Genomic DNA, 19967 nt, shown 5'->3' with positions numbered 1-19967 from the left:
GTGGGGGGAAAAGTTTGAGGTAGCGGAACTTCTCAGAAGGGGCTCTTCAGGGACTCTCCCTCTGGCTGCATCTTGTGTTCCCCACCAGCAGACAGGCTGCCGCTGTGCCACGGGAAAGCCACGCTCAGCTTCGGTAATTATCGAGGGTTGGGGGTGTTTTACTAACCTGTTGCGGACATGTGTAAGTGCTTGAGACTAAGTAAAGTTTAGCTTTAAGTGAAAGCACTCTTGTGTTGTTCTGTTTGTGCCAGCCATCTATCAGTCGGACGGCCATGTCTGCCCTGATTTATTTCCTGACACCACCTTGCACAGAGTAAAAGTTACCAAGAGCTTTGGATTGAAAGAACCCCAGGTAACAGATCCACTGGCTCTGTCCTCACTCTCCCCAAAACAATCCCTTTCTACTGGGATGCAGGGTTCTCCTGCAGAGCAAACTTCATGTATGATTGCTATTTGTATTACAATAGCACCCAGAGGCTAGGTGAGGGATCAGGGTCCCGTTGAGCTAGGCACTATGCACTCATATATCTAGTAAGAGCTAGTCCCTCCGCAAAGACCTTACAGTTTAAATAGACCAGACAGACAAAGGAAGAATTCTTAACCCTATCTTATCAGATCACAGGCAGTCTGTGACAGAGCTTGGAAATCATCACTTAGGCTCTTGTTCAGTGCCTTATTCACAAAAAGCCAGCCTTCCTCAATTCTTCTGAATCCTCCTACTTCCTTCCTGCAGTGGGTCTGGTGGTTAAGGGCTCTCCATGCCCTCAGAAGAGTAGGCTTGACTGGACATTTGCTATGTAGGGGGTATCCATTCAAGGAATGGGGATAATCAGAATAGCTAGATTAGCTCGACATTGAGGTTAAATGTCAAACTCAGACCTATTGAAAATATAGGGACATAACCATTCCAGTGGGAGAAACTTCAACACTTAGGCTATGTCTATGCTACAGCGTATGTCGGCAGAACTTATATCGCTCAGGGGTGTGAATCCCCCCCTCCCGCCAAGTGTCCGACAGAAGGGCCAATGTGGACTGCACTATGTCGGCAGGCGAGCTTCTCCCACTGACATAGCTTCTGCCGCTCACATCGGTGGTTTTATTATGCCAACGGGAGAGCTCTCCTGTCGGCATAGAGCGTCTTCGCCAGACACGCTGCAGCAGCACCACTACATGTGTATGTGTAGACATGACCTTAGTCTACAGAGACTTCACACCCCATCATTCAGAACTGCTGAATGCCTCCACTGTAGAGCTAGCTATATTCACTGTAGAACTGGCTGTTTTGACTACAGGCCAAATCTTGCAGCCCTGACTCAGTCCGGAGTTCACCAGGAGTTTTACCTGAATCAGGATGGCAGGATTTGACCTTAAAAAAACATTTTCATGCTGTGCTTCTGAGCCATGAAAATATTTTAACAGGGGAAATCATTTAACTGACATTTAAGATGGTTGCTTTGGATGAAACTGTGAAATGAATCAGAGGCAGTTAGGGAGCCCACAGCAAGAGGCCCGAAATAAACAAACATGAGATTAAACAGCTCTGCACTAGGCTATAGAAGATGAAAATGGAATTTTGGAAGGAAAGCAGAGGTTGGGTAAGATGATATTTAACAGCTGGCAGTGAGCACGGAGAAGTGGTGATCATTCATCTTCATTAAGGATAATAGTCACTTAGCACTTCAATGCCACTTTTCATCCATGGATCTCAAGGCACTTTACAAAGAACAGTGATGCCAGGTCTACACTACAGACCTATATTGGTATTACTACGTCTTTCAGGGTATGAAAAATCTATACCCCTGAGCAACGCAGTTATACCAACCTAACCCCCCATATAGACAGCACTATGTCGATGGGAGAGCTGCTTCTGTTGACATAGCTACTGCCTTTCGGGGAGGTGGATTAACTGTGCCAATGGGGTAAGCTCTTTCCCACTGGCATAGGAACATCTTCCCTTAAGCACTACAGCAGAGCAACTGCATCAATGCAGCTATGTGGATGCAGTGTTTTACGTATAGACCTGCCCTTTGTATCATCACACCCACTTTACAGGTGGGAAAATGGAGGCAAGGAGAGATGAAGGCCAACAGTTTCAGAACTGGCCACTGCTTTTCGGTGCCTCTGTTTTTGGGTGCCCAGATTGTGATAGCAGATTTTCAGAAGTCCTTGGCCCCCAAAGCTTCCACTGACTTCATGCAGCGTTGTGCCAGCTCAGCACATATGAAAATGAGGGTCAAGGTGTCTCAAGTTGGGCACTCAAAATGAGTGGCCATTTGTGAAATGTTGGCCTACGTGACATGCCCAGAGTCCTTACTGCACTTAAGAAAAACCACAAATGGGGACCATGAAAGGAGGTGTGTAACTCATTAGTAAAGTGTCAGACTTTCAAGTATCCAGGACAATCACAGATGTTAAGATTAATTAGCTAATTTGCCCCTCTTGAAGTGATCATGTCCATCATATGGGAAAACAATAAGGAAAGTGTCTTATGGTGAAAATGCTAGAAGAGTCTCCAGTTTTTGTTTTAAGTTTGTATTGTGATAGCAGGTGGGAACCCCTGTTAAGGTTGCATTGACTTTTGCACTTAAAGCATCCATTCAACATCTGTTTTATAAAGACATGTTCTTGGTTCTGTTTTGAAACATACCCACAGTTTCAGGGTACAGTAGGAGAAACTAACAGCATGAGTCAAAACTGATTTAGTTAAATCAGTACAAACACCTCTGTAGACACTCCTTTTTCGGTTTTAGTTAGGCTTACCTGGTTTAGTTTACATTGACTAGGAACGGTTTTAAACTCAAGCAAAATAAGCCACTGTGAAATCAAAATAGCAGCTACTCAGGGGTTTGCACCAGCTTCATTAATTGGCTTAAAAAGCAATCTAGTTAAACTGGTGCAACTTCTGTATTTAGACAGAGTCTGAGAAATAGTATGACATTTAATCCAAAGGAATTCCACTGATTAACATGGAGAAGTAGGTGAACTTCAGTTAGAGGAAGCAAATATTAAAATCAAAGGCCAGATTGTTATTTTATAAAAGTGAAAATGTCCCAGACGAAAACAAAACATGATAGCTCAGATTTCCTACCATTCCTAACATCAGTTCAGCTCCACCACCAGTGGTACCAATGGGCCCAATTCAGTAAGATACTTTAGCATATGCATAACTTCAACCATTAAAGTCAATAGGGCAACTCTTATGCTTAAAGTTATGCACATGCTTAAGGACCTTGCTGAACTGGGTCAATGACGGGAGCCCTAATGTGGACAAGACATGTCATTGGAACCTGCTACTTTAAAGAGGTGAGACACAGGAAAATTGGATGCTACTATAAACGCACTTCTAATGCTTATTGGTGTATCTGCGGGAGAACCTTCAGATGAGGTTTCTTTGAGAAATCTTGGTGAGATCTAGTGCACCAGACAAAAGCAGCGAGGTTAGAAAAGAGATGTAGCACTGAATTAGGCACGTCTGACTAGCATATCAGAATCTGGCAAATGGAATGCAATTTCGAAACAATAGCTTTAAATAGTGCCAGGAATTTTGCAAGAGACATTTTACAGATAAGCTCCCCATAAAGGGGAGCAGTCAATGAATTTCACATATGTTTGATAAAATACACCTCAGAGACAGTCATGAAAGGTAACAGACTGCAAAGTAGTAATGTGTATAACAAGAGGTTCTGCCGCAGATGGAAATCCATACACAGAAGGTCTCTGCCCCCTAGTGTGAGTTCTAAGCATCTCTTATAGGATACAAAGGGCCAGATGCAGAGGCTACATCTACACAGCAACTGGGAGGTTGCTTCCTAGTGCCAGTAGACAGACACACACTAACTTGAGCCGAGCTAGCGTGCAAAAAATAGCAGGGTGACCACAGCAGTATGGGCTCTGTGACAGGTTGGATCACAGAAACCCCCTTGGGGCTGCGAACTGATGTGCTGAGACTACCCCTGAGCCCGCTTTCCCTGCCAGCTTGGGAGTTCAGTGCCCTACCTGGTTTGAGCCAGACCCGCTAGTCTGCTGCAAACCCAGACCCAGGTCTGAACCATGTCCCCCAACAGCTGAAGGCCTAAACTGAAAGCAGCTTAAGAAGTGTTCCTGTCTTTAACACTTGGATGCCCAATTCCCAATGGGGTCCAAACCCCAAATAAATCCGTTTTACCCTGTATAAAGCTTATATGGGGTAAACTCGTAAATTGTTCACCCTTGATAACACTGATAGAGAGATATGCACAGCTGTTTCCTCCCCCCCCCAGGTATTAATGCATACTCTGGGTTAAATAATAAGTAAAAAGTGATTTTATTAAATACAGAAAGTATAATTTAAGTGGTTCCAAGTAGTAACAGACAGAACAAAGTGAATTACCAAGCAAAATAAAACAAAACATGCAAGTCAATGCCTAGTACAGTAATAAAACTGAATGCAGATAAAACCTCACCCTCAGAGATGTTTCAATAAGCTTCTAACACAGACGGGTAGCCTTCCTAGTCTGGGCACAATCCTTTCCCCTGGTACAGCCCTTGTTCCAGCTCAGGTGGTAGCTAGGAGATTTCTCATGATTGCAGCCCCCTTTTATAGCTTTGGCACAAGGCAGGAATCTTTTGTCTCTTTAGGTCCCGCCCCCCTCCCCCTTCTATATGGAAAAGCACCAGGATTTAAGATGGATTTCAGTACCAGGTGACATGGTCACATGTCCTGTGAGAGCCCAAGCCTTCATTCCCCCCAGCCTGACTCACTGGAAGGCCTGCAAGCAAACAGAGCCATCCACAGTCAATTTTCCTGGTTAATAGGAGCCACCAAGATTCCAAACCACCATTAATGGCCCACACTTTGCACAATTACAATAGCCCCTCAGTGTTATATTTCATATTTCTAGTTTCAGATACAAGAATGATACATACATACAAATAGGATGACCACACTCAGTAGATTATAAGCTTTGTAATGATACCTTACAAGAGACCTTTTGCATGAAGCATATTACTGTTACATTATATTCACACTCATTAGCATTTTTTATAAAATCATATAGAGTGCAACGTCACAGGCTCACTGCTTGAGTATGTACCCAGGGCGCTGGGCAGGATTGCGTGTGTGGGAAGCCCCTCCCAGCTGCTATGTAGGCGTTCCCCAGAGATATGAATACTAATGGATAACTTGAATTTCTAGGTCCAGACACTCCACTCCATTTCTGTGCGCAGAGGGCACTGTGACCAGACAGATCCCACCTGAGAAGGATGGATCCCATCCATATCATTCCTAAGAACTTTTTTTTGTATAAAGTGTATATTTTAAAACTTTTACTTTCTTTTATCCCAAGGTTGATGCTGCTCCCATTAAAGACAATGGGAGTTTTGCCATTGATTTCAGTTGGAGCAAGCTTGGGCCCAAAATCCTGCTTGCCCTACTCATGTGCACAATCCTGTCAGCTTCACTGGAACTAAGGTACACAGGATTTGTCCTTCAATCAGCAAAGCCAAGAGGAATCCCAGAGCTTCAGAGGGACAATACTGATTTTCCAGTCTATGATATTCACCTCTGAAGGAGTCATCTGATTTCTGACCAACATTCAGACACGCTGCTAACTGGTTAATGTCCTACTAAAGAACAAAATCTTCAAGAATTTACAGAAAGTCTTGCTGTGGGCATTTAAAAACAAAAAATTCTCTCTCAGCCAATAGTTCCCATGAGTGAGCCTTTGATTCTTAGAATCAAAACAGCTGATGGGAATCAAAACAGAAGGGCAAAAGTAACTTGACAACTCCATTTCGCATGCTGTGATTTAAAGGATAGAAATGATCTAGTCGAAGTATTCTTAGCTTTGTTACTAACACCTTACATTAGTAAAACTGAGGGCAAGACACTCTCCTGTGCCCAGATCAACTCAATGCAGAGAGCAGGGTGGGCAGTCAGGGTGTAGATCAGAGGTGGGCAAACTATGGCCCGCGGGCCACATCCGGCCCGCAGGACCATCCTGCCCAGCCCTTGAGCTCCCGGCCAGGGAGGCTAGCCCCTGACTTCTCCCCCGCTGTCTCCCCTTCCCCGCAGCCTCAGTGTGCCATGCCGCCAACGCTCTGGCCCGCTGCTACTGCCGGGCAGCACGGAAGTGCGGCTGGCTCCGGCTGAGCGGCAGGGCTACAAGCTCCTGCTGCTCTGAGCGGCATGGTAAGGGGGCAGGGTGTTGGATAAGGGGCAGGAGGTCCAGGGGGCAGTCAGGGGACAGGAAGCGGTTGGATGGGGCAGAGGTTCTGTAGTGGGGCAATCAGGGGACAGCAAGCAGGGGGTGTTGGATAGGCGTGGGAGTCCTAGGGGGAGTCTGTCAGGGGGCGGGGGTGTGGATAGGGTCTGGATAGTCAGGGGATGGGGAACGGGGGGGGGGGGTTGGATAGGCATGGGAGTCCCCGGGGGGCTATTAGGGGGCGGAGGTGTGGATAGGTTGGGGGACAGGGAGTAGGGGGGGTTGGATAGGAGGTGGGTCCCAGGGGGGTGGTTAGGGGTGGGGGGTCCTGGGAGGGAGCAATCAGGGGACAAGGAGTAGGCGGGGATTGGATGGGTCAGGGATTCTGAGGGGAGCGGTCAGGGGGCGGGCAGTGGGAGGGGGCGGATAGGAGGCGGGGGCAGGCTGTTTGGGGAGGCACAGCCTTCCCTACCTGGCCCTCCATACAGTTTCGCAACACCGATGTGGCCCTCAGGCCAAAAAGTTTGCCCACCCCTGGTGTAGATGGTATTGCCTTGATGGCTCTTATTTAAATGAGAACCACTGAAATGAGTACAGTGCCCCAAACAGCTTGCATTCCATTATGTGAAACTAGAGTGTCTAGCACAGTGGTTCTCAAACTCTTTTACTGGTGACCCCTTTCACATAGCAAGCCTATGAGTGCAACCCCCCCTTATAAATTAAAAACACTTTTTTATATATTTAATACCATTATAAATGCTGGAGGCAAAGCGGGGTTGGGATGGAGGTTGACAGCTCATGACCTCCCATGTAATAACCTTGTGACCACCTGAGGGGTCCTGACCCCCAGTTTGAGAACCCCTGATCTAGGAGGACTGACCTGTGAGGATCATTTAAAGGAACTTGGTGTGTGAACTGTAGCCTGGCTAAAGTACAGACGTGAATGTTTATAAGTATCCAAAGGGTATAAAAACCAAGGAGAGGAGCCTTAGGCCAGACTATACCTCCCTGTACTAGCCTTGCCAGTTGTCTCATTATTCCATACTGGTAAGTGAGGCTTATTCACCTTTGCAAAACACTTTGATATCCTTTGGTGGAAGAAGCTCATGAGTGATAAGTGTTAATTAATGTGATACTGCATTATCAACTCCATGTTGTCTGTTTTCCAATCCATTCTTGCGGTCCTCGTGTCTAAGAACCTTCTATAGCAATAGTTATTTATCTTAATCCTGAATACACTTGCCTCAAACAAAAAGACACACACAAAGGACCTAACAAACTTCTCTGCACTCTGTTTAGTGGCCTCTATTCTCACCTCTGCAGGAATACCCAGCTAAGAGGAGTGGGAATTAGTGGGGAAGTAGGGTTTGCTCCCCAGGCCCCTTCAGAAGAGGCATAGGGCTCTGCCCCCAAACACTGAAATCTCAGGGGATTCATAGTGAACAAGGAGTTTATATAGGGATGAGCTTTGCCTCCCTACTGTTGACTGGCCTCTCCAGCTCACTGAAACCACTGTTCATGGTTCCAGGATTTCCCCAACCACCTGGTGCCTCAGGAAGTCTCTTGGGTGGGCAGGGTCCACAGCATGTAGGGAAAACAGCATAAATTACCACAGACCATCTGCAGCAGTTTGCATAGCTGTGGTCCTCATGTCTGGGCAGAGTGTGAGAATCCAGTGAGAGTTGCAGGCCATCCCTTTCCCTTCCAACTTGGGGAGCCCGGGTCCTCATGGAAGGGCTTTTCCTTCTGTACCGATGTGGTACTTGCCTTTCCTGCACTCCTAAAGGTGGATCAGCAGGCACATTCTCCCCGGTGCTGAGCGGCTGCCAATATGGAGTTCTGTCCGCTGGCCCCTGCCAGCCGGGGTCCTGGCTGCCGGCCCGGGGTTCCGTCCATCCAGGCCAGCACCAAGCTGAGCGGGGCAGGCGGCCGGGACTCCGGCTGACAGCAGAGTTCCACTAAAAATCAGCTCGCGTGCCAACTTTGGCACACGTGCCTCAGGTTGCTGACCCCTGGTGGAGAGGTTCTTGTAGGGGAGAGCAGGAACAGAGGTGGTTCTGGGCTTCTGCAGGGGTCTCCTTTGCCAGGGATACTGTTTGGGAAGAGGGGCCGGGGGAGGAGAGGAGGGGAACAGGACAGATCAAGGAGCCTTAAGACAACAGTGGATGAGGCTCAGACTTTCTAGGTTCAATGCTGTTGCAGAACACTAGGGGGAGCTCCAGCATGCAGGGGATGCTGTTTCAATAGTCTGTATTGCCTACTTCAAAATCAGGAGTCAGGACCCCTTAGCTTAAGCACCACAAGGTGAGTTTTGTTTTTTTAAGCTACAGTTTGGGTTCTTTTTTTTTTGCATTCTGGTTTGAGTCTTTAGAGTACACTCAGGTCATGCTTTCCAGCTTTTCTTCACAACCATGAGAGCCGAATTTTTTTTTCTCCCCAGTGAAAACAGATTCTCACAGTCATATGATTCCAGGAGCTGGTCCTTTAGCAGAAACACCAACTATCATGAGACTTGCAATAAAATTGCAAGAGAGTTGATAACACTGCCTATTCTCATAGCAAAACAGTGGCTTTTGTTGGTGTTTTTGGAGGGTGAGGAGTAGCCTGGAGAATGTGCCTTGAACACAGTAAAACAGAGATTAATTCAAAACATTTAGAAACTAGAGAACACCGGACACCCAGTAATGCCTATTTTATGACAAATGAAATTTAGGAGCTTAACACTTTTACTGCTGGTCTGAGTCCTTTCCTACTGCCATACCAATTCCAAGCATCGGGCTGTAAGTGGGGTTTTCATATTTTGACAGGTTCTGGATAAGAGTAATGTTTATCAGTTCTAAAACATTTTAGATCTTTAGTATCATCAGTTCAATGGGTTGGTCTGAATTACTGTTGGCCTCCCTGGTAATTGGGTATTGTTGCTTATCTTGGATGGGATTACTGCTTTGATACACACATGCAGACCTCAGCCTAAGTAAATTGCTGATCCTGTAATCTAATCTGTGTCAGCTGATCTTTATGTCTGTGCAGAGTCCCACTTAAATCAAACCTCCACACTGGTGCCAATGTCTGAGTGTGTGGCTCTGGTTGTAATACTATGCAGGGGTCTCCTGTGATTAATTTTCTATCTGACACGACACTCCACTCCACCACCTTGGGCCCATGCCACTTCAACTTGGTTTAGGTCTCATATCTTGCTTGGTTTGCTGCTGTCTTTTGACATCCATAACCACAGTATCTGTCATGTTATAAATATGGAAGTCAGTGGAACATTAGGTCCTACCTGGTATATGTATCAGTACAGTGTGGATGATCAGGGAACATTCAGCCAACTGTCAATCAGTAAGTGCCCCTTGAAAGTAGATATGGCCCTGAACAAAGTTCAGACTGAATGCAAATGTCCCTAGAATCTTGGAGTGTTTGAATCCAGATTTTAGTTCTGTCCATTATAATAATAGGGGCCAGCCATACTGTTCAGAGCTGGATCCCAAATTCAGAATGAGGGGTTGGATTTGAAGCCACACAGCAGCATCTGGCATGCATACTAATTCAAGGAAGCAGCAAAGGAATAGGTTTCCTGCTGTATGCCATTCCATGCCTGTCACCTGGTCAGCATCTCAGAGTTTGCAGTTCAAAAGGATGCAAAGTTCTTAAAGTCCAACAAATGTGCAGACCCACCTCAGTGTCAGCCAGTGTTTGTATGAGAAAGATGTGCACCTTGATGTTACATGACTCCCCATTCTTCTCACAGCAAGACCCCCGCTGCAGTGCTCTGCCTCAGTTTCCCCACTACATTCCTTAGCCTACTACAGCTGAAGAGGTGACTTGCTGAAGTGATTTCACCCTCCAGCTAAGTCATTAACAAAAGTCCACCCCTTCTGGGGTACTCCTAGTCCAAAAACCAAAAATAAAAAAGTCTTTGTCTCAGTCTCACACTGACCCAGGTCCTCCTTTCTAATTCCAGGTTTGGCCCTTCCCAGGCTCCTTTCCCAAGCAGCCATACCCAGGTCTTCCTACCTCAAGCCTTCCACGGGCCTCTGCCTGCCTCATGCTTTCCTCCAGCCCCACAGAGCTTTCTGCTCTCCCCTCCAGCCAGCTCTCTACTGCTGGGCTGCCTTCCTCTTAAGTCCAATTTCCAGCACAGGTGTAGCAGAGAAAGGCTAGTTGATCAGGGCTGACTGACCCAAAGCCTCCTGGCCCTTAGATGGGCAGACCACCCTGTTACACTTCAGTAATTACTTTTCCCAGAGGGGTTGCAGGTTTCCAGGCTATGACAAATCTACCAAGGCTCTTGAGCAGGGGTGGCCAACCTGTGGCTCTGGAGCCACATGCGGCTCTGCAGAAGTTAATATGCAGCTCCTTGTATAGGCACCAACTCCGGGGCTGGAGCTACAGGTGCCAACTTTCCAGTGTGCCAGGGACTGCTCACTACTCAACCCCTGGTTCTGCCACAGGCCCTGCCCCCACTCCACCCATTCCTGCCCCCTCACCTGAGCCTGCCATGCTCTCGCTTCTCCCTCCCCCAGCCTCCTGCATGCCAGGAAACAGCTGATCAGGAGGTGCAGGGAGGGACGGGGAGGTGCTGATCAGCGGGGCTGCTGGTGGGCAGGAGGCACTGGGAGCAGGGGTGGGAGAGCTGATGGGGGGGGCTGCTGATATATTACTGTGGCTCTTTGGCAATGTACATTGCTGAATCCTGGCTCCTTCTCAGGCTCAGGTTGTTCACCCCTGCTCTTGAGGAACACGGTCTGTGTATTCTAGAGTAAATGTTCCAGAAACCCACACCACAGACTGATCCTCTTGCATGTCATCTAGGTATCTGAAGAGGCCTTTAATGCTATTCTGATGGATAGTGTTGTGCCTACTGCCACTGGAGAGCCAATGCAGCACCTCACTGTTTCACTTCTGTCAGAAAATCATGCTTCCAGCTGTTATTTATACCTCCTGACATTAAATAGCCATGACTCACTGCATACACGTGGACAACTATAACAGTTTAGGCCAGATCAGTGTGGTCCAACTTTTGCTCTCTCCCATGAGGGCAACCCCTATGAATGTCTCTCTGTGTTTAGAAAAAAGATCAGTCAGCTGATATTAGTTTCTGGAAAGAGAATGTGACCTTCTGTGCTGGAAAGCTGAGGTTTTGTTTGTCAGATCTTCTTAAGAGCCGCTTCTCCCTCTATTATTTATGAAAAGTGCTTTAAGGAAATGACTGCACAGATTTGTTTGTTTAAAAAAAAAAAAGCAGCAGAAAGCCTTTTTCCGGAGTACGCACTAATATGGATTGGGCAGTTAGTAGAAAGGCTTCTTTAGCTTCCCCTAAGGTCAGATGCTTCTCGAGGGATGTATTCAGAAATAGCATGTGAAGGGACTCCCAGGCTGAAAGCTCCTTAGCAGGCACCCTCAAGGAAGGGGTCTGACAGTCCACATTGTCTTAGAATTATTCACTTACATACTGCAGACACATAACTAAAGCAGTTTTTTTCCCCCTGGAAACCAGATATAAACAGACAGAACATATACTTGGAGGGAAGCAGGCTGAGCCTTACATGACCACAGTCCAATAGTGTTGCTAGTTAGGGTTGCCACCCTGCCCAGGTTTTCCCAGGATTGTCCCTTTTTTGAGGTAGCTGTCCTGGAAAAATCTGTAAGGGTGCTCAGCACACACTGCCAGTTGTCCAGTTTTATGGGCTCAGGAAATCCCAGTTTTTAATACTTTGGAGGTGGCACCCCTATTGCCATCTTGCAATTTTATTGTCAGTCTTGCAATATTTGGCATTTTCTTAAAGCCCCAACTCCTGGAGTCATATGAATACACAAGGTTCTCAGCTTTAGTGTAAAAAACAAAGTAAGTTTCTAGTTCTGATAGTTGCAGGGGGAAATATGAAAAAGTGGCCCAAGTGCACCCTAGAGGCTTAAAAAAACAGAAGGCAAATAAAAAGCATCCCACATTTTTATTTTAAAATCTCAATTTTTAAATTAATCTTGTGCTTTTAGGGGGCCTGTCTCATAATTTTTTAGCACTTATATTTGGCAATACTGCAGTAGTCTTTGTTCAATCTCCCTTCTCTCCTGGGAGAGACAGACTAGAGCTTTGGGAGTGCTGGTGTTGGGGAGAGAGGTAGACACCTAGTTTGATATAGATACTCCAAGGTGCTTCCTTTACTCTGGTGACTAGAACCCGACAGAAGAAAGGAAGTCAAAGGGTCAGTTAGTCCAGAAAGATAAGCCAAGAAAGCAAAGGAGTCAGCAAGGGGCACAGTTTTTAAACTGTCAGACAGTACTGTGATCGTTTAAGATATATAGCTAGAAATGGCCCAAGTCAGAAGAAACCAAGAGTGAGGCAAGCAAGGTGACAGGGCTCCGGGTATATATACTATAGTACCAATTACCATAATAGCTAGCAATCATTTCTTATGTAAATTAAATCTGCACAGTGAGGTCCTTGGTGAACTTAATGGAGTTTTCTTCTCTAAGTTCTCACTTCCTAGGATAAGGAGACTGCTTGGGAAATAATCTTTTTTTAAAACTCACTATCTTGCTGATTAGGGTCCAAATACTTTGTCAAGGAGGAGAGTATTGCAGGATCTCCTGAAAGCGGTCAGACTTACTGTAGAGTGAATTCTTCCAGTTCTATGGAAAGTGAGCCCACCTGCTCTAATGGAGAGTGAATTACTCCATCAGTTACTTTTGTACCTGCTAAAAACAAAACAGATTGGGATTGTTTTTTTAAAGAGAAAAGCCAATGCCATGTCACATGGCAACTTGCAGTGCCAAGGAAGATCTAACGTGCTGATACTCTTAATAGTATAGCAGATGCTCAGATTAATGACAACACTGAAGCAAAAGCTTCGGACCACTCCAAAATCCTCTGAACTGCCTGGTTCCTTGCGCCGTCGTTTCACAGCGAAGCGTGAGTCAAACCGCAAGAATTCCTTAGCTGGGCTAAACCACGGGGACCCAACAGCCCGGTCTCTGGAGTTGCGCTAGACCAGGCAAGCGAATAAACTACACAGCTCCAGAGCTCCATCACCCTCACGCGCCATATGACCCAGCCGCCAGCTGGGAAACCAGGGAACTCCGCCCACGCCCGCACGCCGCCTTCCCATTGGCTGGTCCTCGGCACCCTTCCCCTCTATTGGAGGAGAGGCTTCGGGGTGGGAGGAAGCAGGCAGTGGGTGACAGCCGACTCGGCTAATCAGAGGCCGCGCTAATCCTAAATCCGTGTTCGGAAAGGGAACGCGGCGGAGCCAATGGGAGCGGAGCGGGGTCGGGTTGTGCCGGGGCTGGGTAAACAGGCTCACGGAGCTCGTAGTGGTGCGGAGCCGGGCGCTGCAGATGTGGCTGGCGGAGAGCGCTGCGCTGGGCCGGGTAAGGCTACCCGGGGCTGCGGGAGCCTCTGCGGCCTGGGCCGCCCGAGCTCTCCTTGCACCGGCTTCCTGGAATTGCTCCCCCTCGCCCCGAGATCCGCTGGGGCGGGGCAGGGCCGCAGGCGGGTGGGTGCCTGGAGAGCGCGGGCGCTGCCTTGAGAAGCCCAGCTCTGGGGGGGCACCGTGTCTTTGCGCTCCGGATGGGCCCTTCCTCGGACCCCCGCTGAAGGGGCGCGACAGGGACAAGGCAGGCGGGGCGGTCCTGGTGTTGCAGCTCGGGGCCTCCGTGGGTAGCGCCCCCTTACAGCCCTCCCTGCTGAGGAGGGCTTGCGGGTGACCCCTGCCCAGCGTGTCACGGCCCTGCAAGTCCACCCCCTCGCTGACCGACCTGTGTCTCCTGCCTCGTAGCCGGGGCGGTTGCAGTTGGGTTGTTGGGCTCAGTTTTCCAGGCACTTTCCTGGTGTCCGTCCCAGGCTGGGGCTGACTCCTTGTCCCTGCGTGCACACTGGCAACGTGAAACCGCTGCCTTGGTAGGGAGAATGTGGACTCACATAACGCTTAACCATAGGTGCTGGAACTGGGGGTGTGGCAGTCCTCCCTGGCTGGAATTGGTTTCCATGATAGACAGCGTTTACAGTTTTGTTCAATGTCTCTCAGTACCCCCACTATCAAAATTGTTCCAGCACCCATGCGCTTAACCCCCTACGTATTTGCTGTTAAAAGCCCTATTGGAAGGCCCTTACCCCTGGTTTCTAATGATACCTTTGGTTAAGGCCAAAACAACTTTAAAAGTCTCTGACTCTTTATACTGTCAGTTCAGATCTGAAACAACCAATGAATTAAACTAAGCCAGTCAGTTTCACACTGGTGTTAGTTTTATTTTCTGTTTCTGATGCCCTAGTCTTGTGTTATGGTGTTTGGCTTGAGAAGACTGCAGGACAGCTACTGACAAATTGTTTTAGAGGAATTTTTTTGAAAACACTGGAGCTAAAAATTTGTTTTTGCATAGCCCCGTTCTTCCAGAATGAACTGATGTTAACATTGTTCCTTTCTGAATATTCCCTTTTTCATGGACTACCGCTACAGCATACCATCATGTTTGTTCATCTATAGGTCTGTGATTTAAATTGGAGTGAACCTGGGGAGTTAACAAGTTAATCTTCTTGCTTTATAAGTATTTCTTTTCCCTTTTTTTAAGCACTGTTCGTCTGAGGATCTCCAAGCACTCCATGAACGTCTAGCCTCACATCTTCCCTGTAAGGAAGGTGAGCATTTGTCCCTATTTTCTAAATAAGGAAGATGAGTGATGAATCTATTTAGTGGCTGGCTGCTAGGTCCTAGGGTAAGACTGAAGCAGAGCAATGAATGAAACCCAGGTCCTGATTCTTAGTACTAAAACAACAAGGAGTCCGGTGGCACCTTAAAGACTAACAGATTTATTTGGGCATAAGCTTTCATGGGTAAAAAAACTCACTTCTTCAGATGCATGGAGTGAAAATTACAGATGCAGGCATAAATCTACTGACACATGAAAAGAAAGGAGTTACCTTACAAGTGGAGAGCCAGTGTTGACAAGGCCAATTCAATCCTGGGGATGTGGTCCACTCCCAATAATTGAGGAGGAGGTGTCAATACCAAGAGAGGGAAAATTGCTTTTGTAGTGAGCCAGCCACTCCCAGTCCCTATTCAAGCCTAAATTAATGGTGTTAAATTTTGCAAATGAATTGTAGCTCTGAAGCTTCTCTTTGAAGTCAAAGGTGCCATCGGAATCTTTGTTTGTTTTTTTTTGTGGATCAGACTAACATGGCTACCCCTCTGATATTCTTAGTACTGTGACTTAACAATAGGTAACCAAAGCTCATGCTCAAATAAATTGGTTAGTCTCTAAGGTGCCACAAGTACTCCTTTTCTTTTTGCGAATACAGACTAACACGGCTGTTACTCTGAAACTTGCCCATAGTTGTAGAGATGAGCCCAAGATACAGCCTTGTGGTTAAGATACAGGATTATTATTCCTCCTTCAAATATTTATCACTATTACCACTTGGTATTTGTTTGGAATGAACGTTAGTGATCCTCAAATGAATGGCCTAGAAAAATTCTCTGGCACATGGTTCTCAGAATGTTTCATAGTGTGAATCAGCACCCAATACGCTTACTAGCAGCCTGCACATTTGCAGTCACATAAAATGATGTAGTGACAGTTTTGTGTGATAGGCTCTGTTACTGGCTGTGGTGACCAAGCTGTATAGGAATGTTGTATAAACTTAAGGCTTTGAAAATGTTGCTGTGGATCACACTGAGATGACGACAAGTGAGACTTCCTTGGCATTAGAAATCCAGCAATCTTTGCAAAAAGAAAGCTAGACCATAGCTATAGCTAAGGAGTTATTGCACGTCTGAGAAGGGTTTAATTGAGAGCCTGAATTTGGGTATACCTCCCAGAAGGGGAAGGCCTGAAGGGTTTCCCATGATGACTAGTGACAGCTTTACCTGACAACGTCCCCATTCTCTGTAAGTGGTAATTGCAATAACTTTCAGGGAACTATTGTAGATATCCATATGCATCCTCTAGCATCCCTACTTGAGGGTGGACTTTTTTCACCTACATGATCACTACTCTTGCGTTCTGCTCTCATACTGGAATTTCCAGAAATGTAGGGAGAGTGGACTGCCACAGCCGACAGAGTTTACTCTGTGGATATGAGACAGGGATTTTACCCTTTAAAAAATCTACAGAGTGAGGAGGGAGGTAATAGGAGGATGGGGAAAATCTGCTCTAAGTCATGCATACATCATTCATCTTATCAATATTTGAATTCATATCCTATCTGTTGCAGCAAATGTCTGTCAGACTTTCTACCTGAAAGGAAGCATGTTTGGTCAAAGCAACAAGACTGAAGTGTTTAGATTCCTTGGAACCACAGAGCCAAATCCAGGGGTGGATGATGACAAAATATTTTTTACACCTTGGGGCCCTAGAAGGTATTGGAGTCCATTGTACCACAGCAGGGATAGTCTTACTACATGGTTGGCTGCCTGAAGAGTTTACAGTCTAAATAGACAAGACCGAGGGTATGAGAAAGGAAGCATTGTTGTTCCAGTTTTACAGATAGGGAGCAGAGGCCTACAGACATGAAGTGCCTTACCCAAAATCATCTTGGAAGCTCTGTGGCAGAGCTTTGAACTGACCCCAGAATTCCTGAGTGCCACTCTAGTGCTTTCACCACAAGACTAACATTCCTCCCCTAGAGCTGACTTCTTAATACCAAGGCAGATGAATTCTGTACTGTGTATGATTTAATGGCAAGGTTAGGGTGGGGCACCTTTGGCTGAGTCACTAACATTAAGTGTGGTCTTCTCTGCTTGGTTGTTTAAAAATCTTTACAGAATTTCCTAGCAGACACATTTACTTCATTCTAGGCCAAGATTTCACCTCTCCTCACTCTTTAGAAATATGCTGGTTGATAACTGACTATGTTGCTGTTGGCATATGTTTGATCTAGCACTCTAGGTTTCTTGGGATGAAAGACACACTGTTCACCCACAGTATTTATCACCTCTTCTATTAGGGCTCAGAAACAACTATAACAGTGTAACTGAAACTGGGATGTCTATGCCAGTCCATTGAGCCTGTAACAATAGTTCTGAGAGGTGTGAACTGCCCCAGGTGTTAACTCCAATGCCCAGTAGTGATGATTTAAATGTCAACATTAAGGCCATGTCTACACGAGAGAGCTTACAGCTGTACCGATGCAGCTGTGCCACTGTAAGATCTCTTGTGTAGCTGCTGTATGCTGATGGGAGAGAGCTTTTCCATCAACATAATTAAACCACACCCAACGGCGGTGGTAGCCATGCCGGCGGGAGAAGCTCTCAATTTACTATGATTGATATCTCATTTTGATGCCATAAGTGGGTGGTGGTTGGGAGTTGGGGGACACATAGTAGTGTCTCCTAATCAAGAAGGAACCAACCCCAGGGAGCCCAGCAGAGCACATGGATGTAATCAGGCCCTGCTGAAGAGGGGCCCAGGCATCACTCAGTTTCATGCTTTGAATATCTACACAATTTACCGTGAGCCTCCTGTCATTTTGGTGACTTGCATAAGTGAGGCTTATTTTTGTGGGTGGAGTTTGTAAGAGTAACATCACCTCTGTATTTATTTTTCCAGTTATTTTCTAAAATCTAACCCCCCCCCCCCCCCCGCCCCCGGTGTGTTTACCAACAGCAGTGACCCTTGCGATCTAAACTTTAAGGAAAACCTGTTTCTGTTGCTTCAGAGTGGCTCTGCCCCCCCCCCCATCTAAACATAGCTAGAAAAAAAAATAGACCCCTTCACCTAATTACCACCAAAGAGAACTGTATAAGTAGGTCTCAACTTTCAAGTCAATGAGTAAACCTCCTGCCAGTGTAGACCAGCGATTCTGTCCCCTATACATACTGATATTATATTTTAATTTCCAATGGATAAAACAAGGTACAGTACTCTTGTGCAATTCAAGGGAGCTTTAGGATGTGCTCCTGTGGAATAAGCCTACAAGGAAAACTCTACTTGTTGAAGTGGGATAACGTCACAGTGGGTCACATCCTCAGCTCTGTTAAAGTCAGTGGAGCGATACCCAGCTTGACCCACCCTGTGAAATAGATAGGAGAGTTAGAGCCAGGACTACTGGGTTGCATCGCCATCTCTGCTACCTACTAATAGCAATTACTTAGTACCATAGGGTCATCATTCCATTTCACTTTTGTCCTACGGGTCTGCAGGATCAGCCTCTTGACTCTGTTTGCTCTTTTTTTATATAAACTTAGAGAATTGTAACAACCCCTGGCTCCGCAGAGAAGTAGAAAATGATGTGTGATTTTGTAACTGTTAGGATCATATTTAAAACGGGTGTTGGTCTTCCTTATTCACAGGCTCATACTCGAGTTGTTTGAACAATATGAAAATGCAGACTTAGCCTGCATTTGTTTGTTACATTTTTTTTTTTTTAAGCTGCTATCACTAGTGCTATAAAGGAAGTGTGTTTATCTCAACCTTTCCGGCTTACTTTCCTAACTTCCTTTTCTAAAGTGTCTTTCCTTCTTCCAGCACGAGCCTAGGAAAACTCATTGTCTATACACAACTTCCATTTGGTAAAATGGACAAATATATCTGGCTCTATGGAAGAAACTTTCTTTGCTTTCTGTTGAGTGGAACTCCCTTGCTGTACTTGGGAGCCAGGAACCCCCTCTTGGTTCATATATACCTCCTTACAGTCCACTGCTTCCATGAGGCCTGTCAACACTAAACCACCAGTCAAAGTGGTGCAGAAACAAACTCTAATAATTTGACATCCTTTTCCTGGTCAGCTGGTGCTTTGTATCTCCATTGTATTTCTGTTTGAAGTTTGAGCTACTTGAGCCAGGGGCCCGATCTTCCTCTGCTTTGCACAGACTTAAGCACACTGACAATGCTCAACAAATACATGAGAGAGATCAGGTTGGATCCTAAAGTCTTACTACTCCGAGGGAGTGCTCACTTCAACATATGAGATGTGTTGTAGCAGACTCTGCTTGAGCTGCTAGACCTGAAATTTGACAGTCCAGAGCACAGCGTTTTAGAATCTGTTAAAAGAAATAGCGGTGTGAGAGAAGCTGACTACCACAGTCTGTGGAAAGGGAGTGTGAATGTCCTTATTTATCCCCATTTTGGGACTATTTACCAACCCCAAGGGGTAAATTCGCATAAGGAAGATGATGCAGAAAGAAAACGGCTTTGCATGGAATTGATCATCTCTGAGAGTGGTGACCAACTGAAGGGTCAGTTGCTAGTAGGGATCTAGACTAGGCCCTGTAATACTATATTGTGATATCAGAGACTTTACACCAACACACCGTTAACACAAAACTTAATGAACAAGGGAAGGGGGGATTAGTAGAACTATATGGCTTGGTCTGACCTTATTAGCATGATTGGGATAGAATTACTCTGTCACATCTCTGCATTTCTCCATGGTTTCTTTTATTCCCCTTTCAAAGAGACGCTGTCAAGCTTTTTTAAAACCTGATTTAAAATACAAAATGTCCTTCTGTGTTGTATTACTAGCCCTAAGATTACTGAAACTGCCAACCCCTAAGGTTAGTGAAAGTGGAATACATTTTGAGAATGTAACTGTTACTTCTGCTGTTTGTTTAACTTCTGCACTTGGCACAATTTCACTAGTGAAAACAGGCTATTTGGTGTCCCTTCCTGGATCCTGTGCAGTAGCACCACATTGTATTGTTCAGGTTGCAGAAACTGCAGAGGAAAGCTTATACCCAAATAACTGGCTTTCACGTACGTGTGTGTGGGATGTTCCTGACAATATTTGAGCTATGTAAAACCTAAATTTGGATCCAAACTGCTTGAGACTGGCCTCTTGCTCTTCCCTTG

At 46.1% G+C, this 19967-nt stretch overlaps 1 protein-coding gene across 1 annotated transcript in view; it reads left to right on the top strand.

Annotated features, from left to right (window-relative positions):
- Positions 1–13479: 13479 nt before the first annotated feature.
- The window catches only part of PSEN2 (presenilin 2), a 39439-nt gene continuing 32951 nt past the window's right edge, over positions 13480–19967 (top strand). The window contains exons 1-2 of the mRNA XM_074949156.1: positions 13480–13553; positions 14751–14817. The gene's annotated coding sequence lies outside the window, so the exon portion shown is untranslated. The remainder of the gene's footprint in view (positions 13554–14750; positions 14818–19967) is intronic.

The sequence above is a fragment of the Natator depressus genome, chromosome 3 (genome assembly GCF_965152275.1).
Source record: "Natator depressus isolate rNatDep1 chromosome 3, rNatDep2.hap1, whole genome shotgun sequence".
NCBI lineage: Eukaryota > Metazoa > Chordata > Testudines > Cheloniidae > Natator > Natator depressus.
Note: the sequence above shows the minus strand (reverse complement) of the source record. Positions and strands in the feature narration are given on the sequence as shown.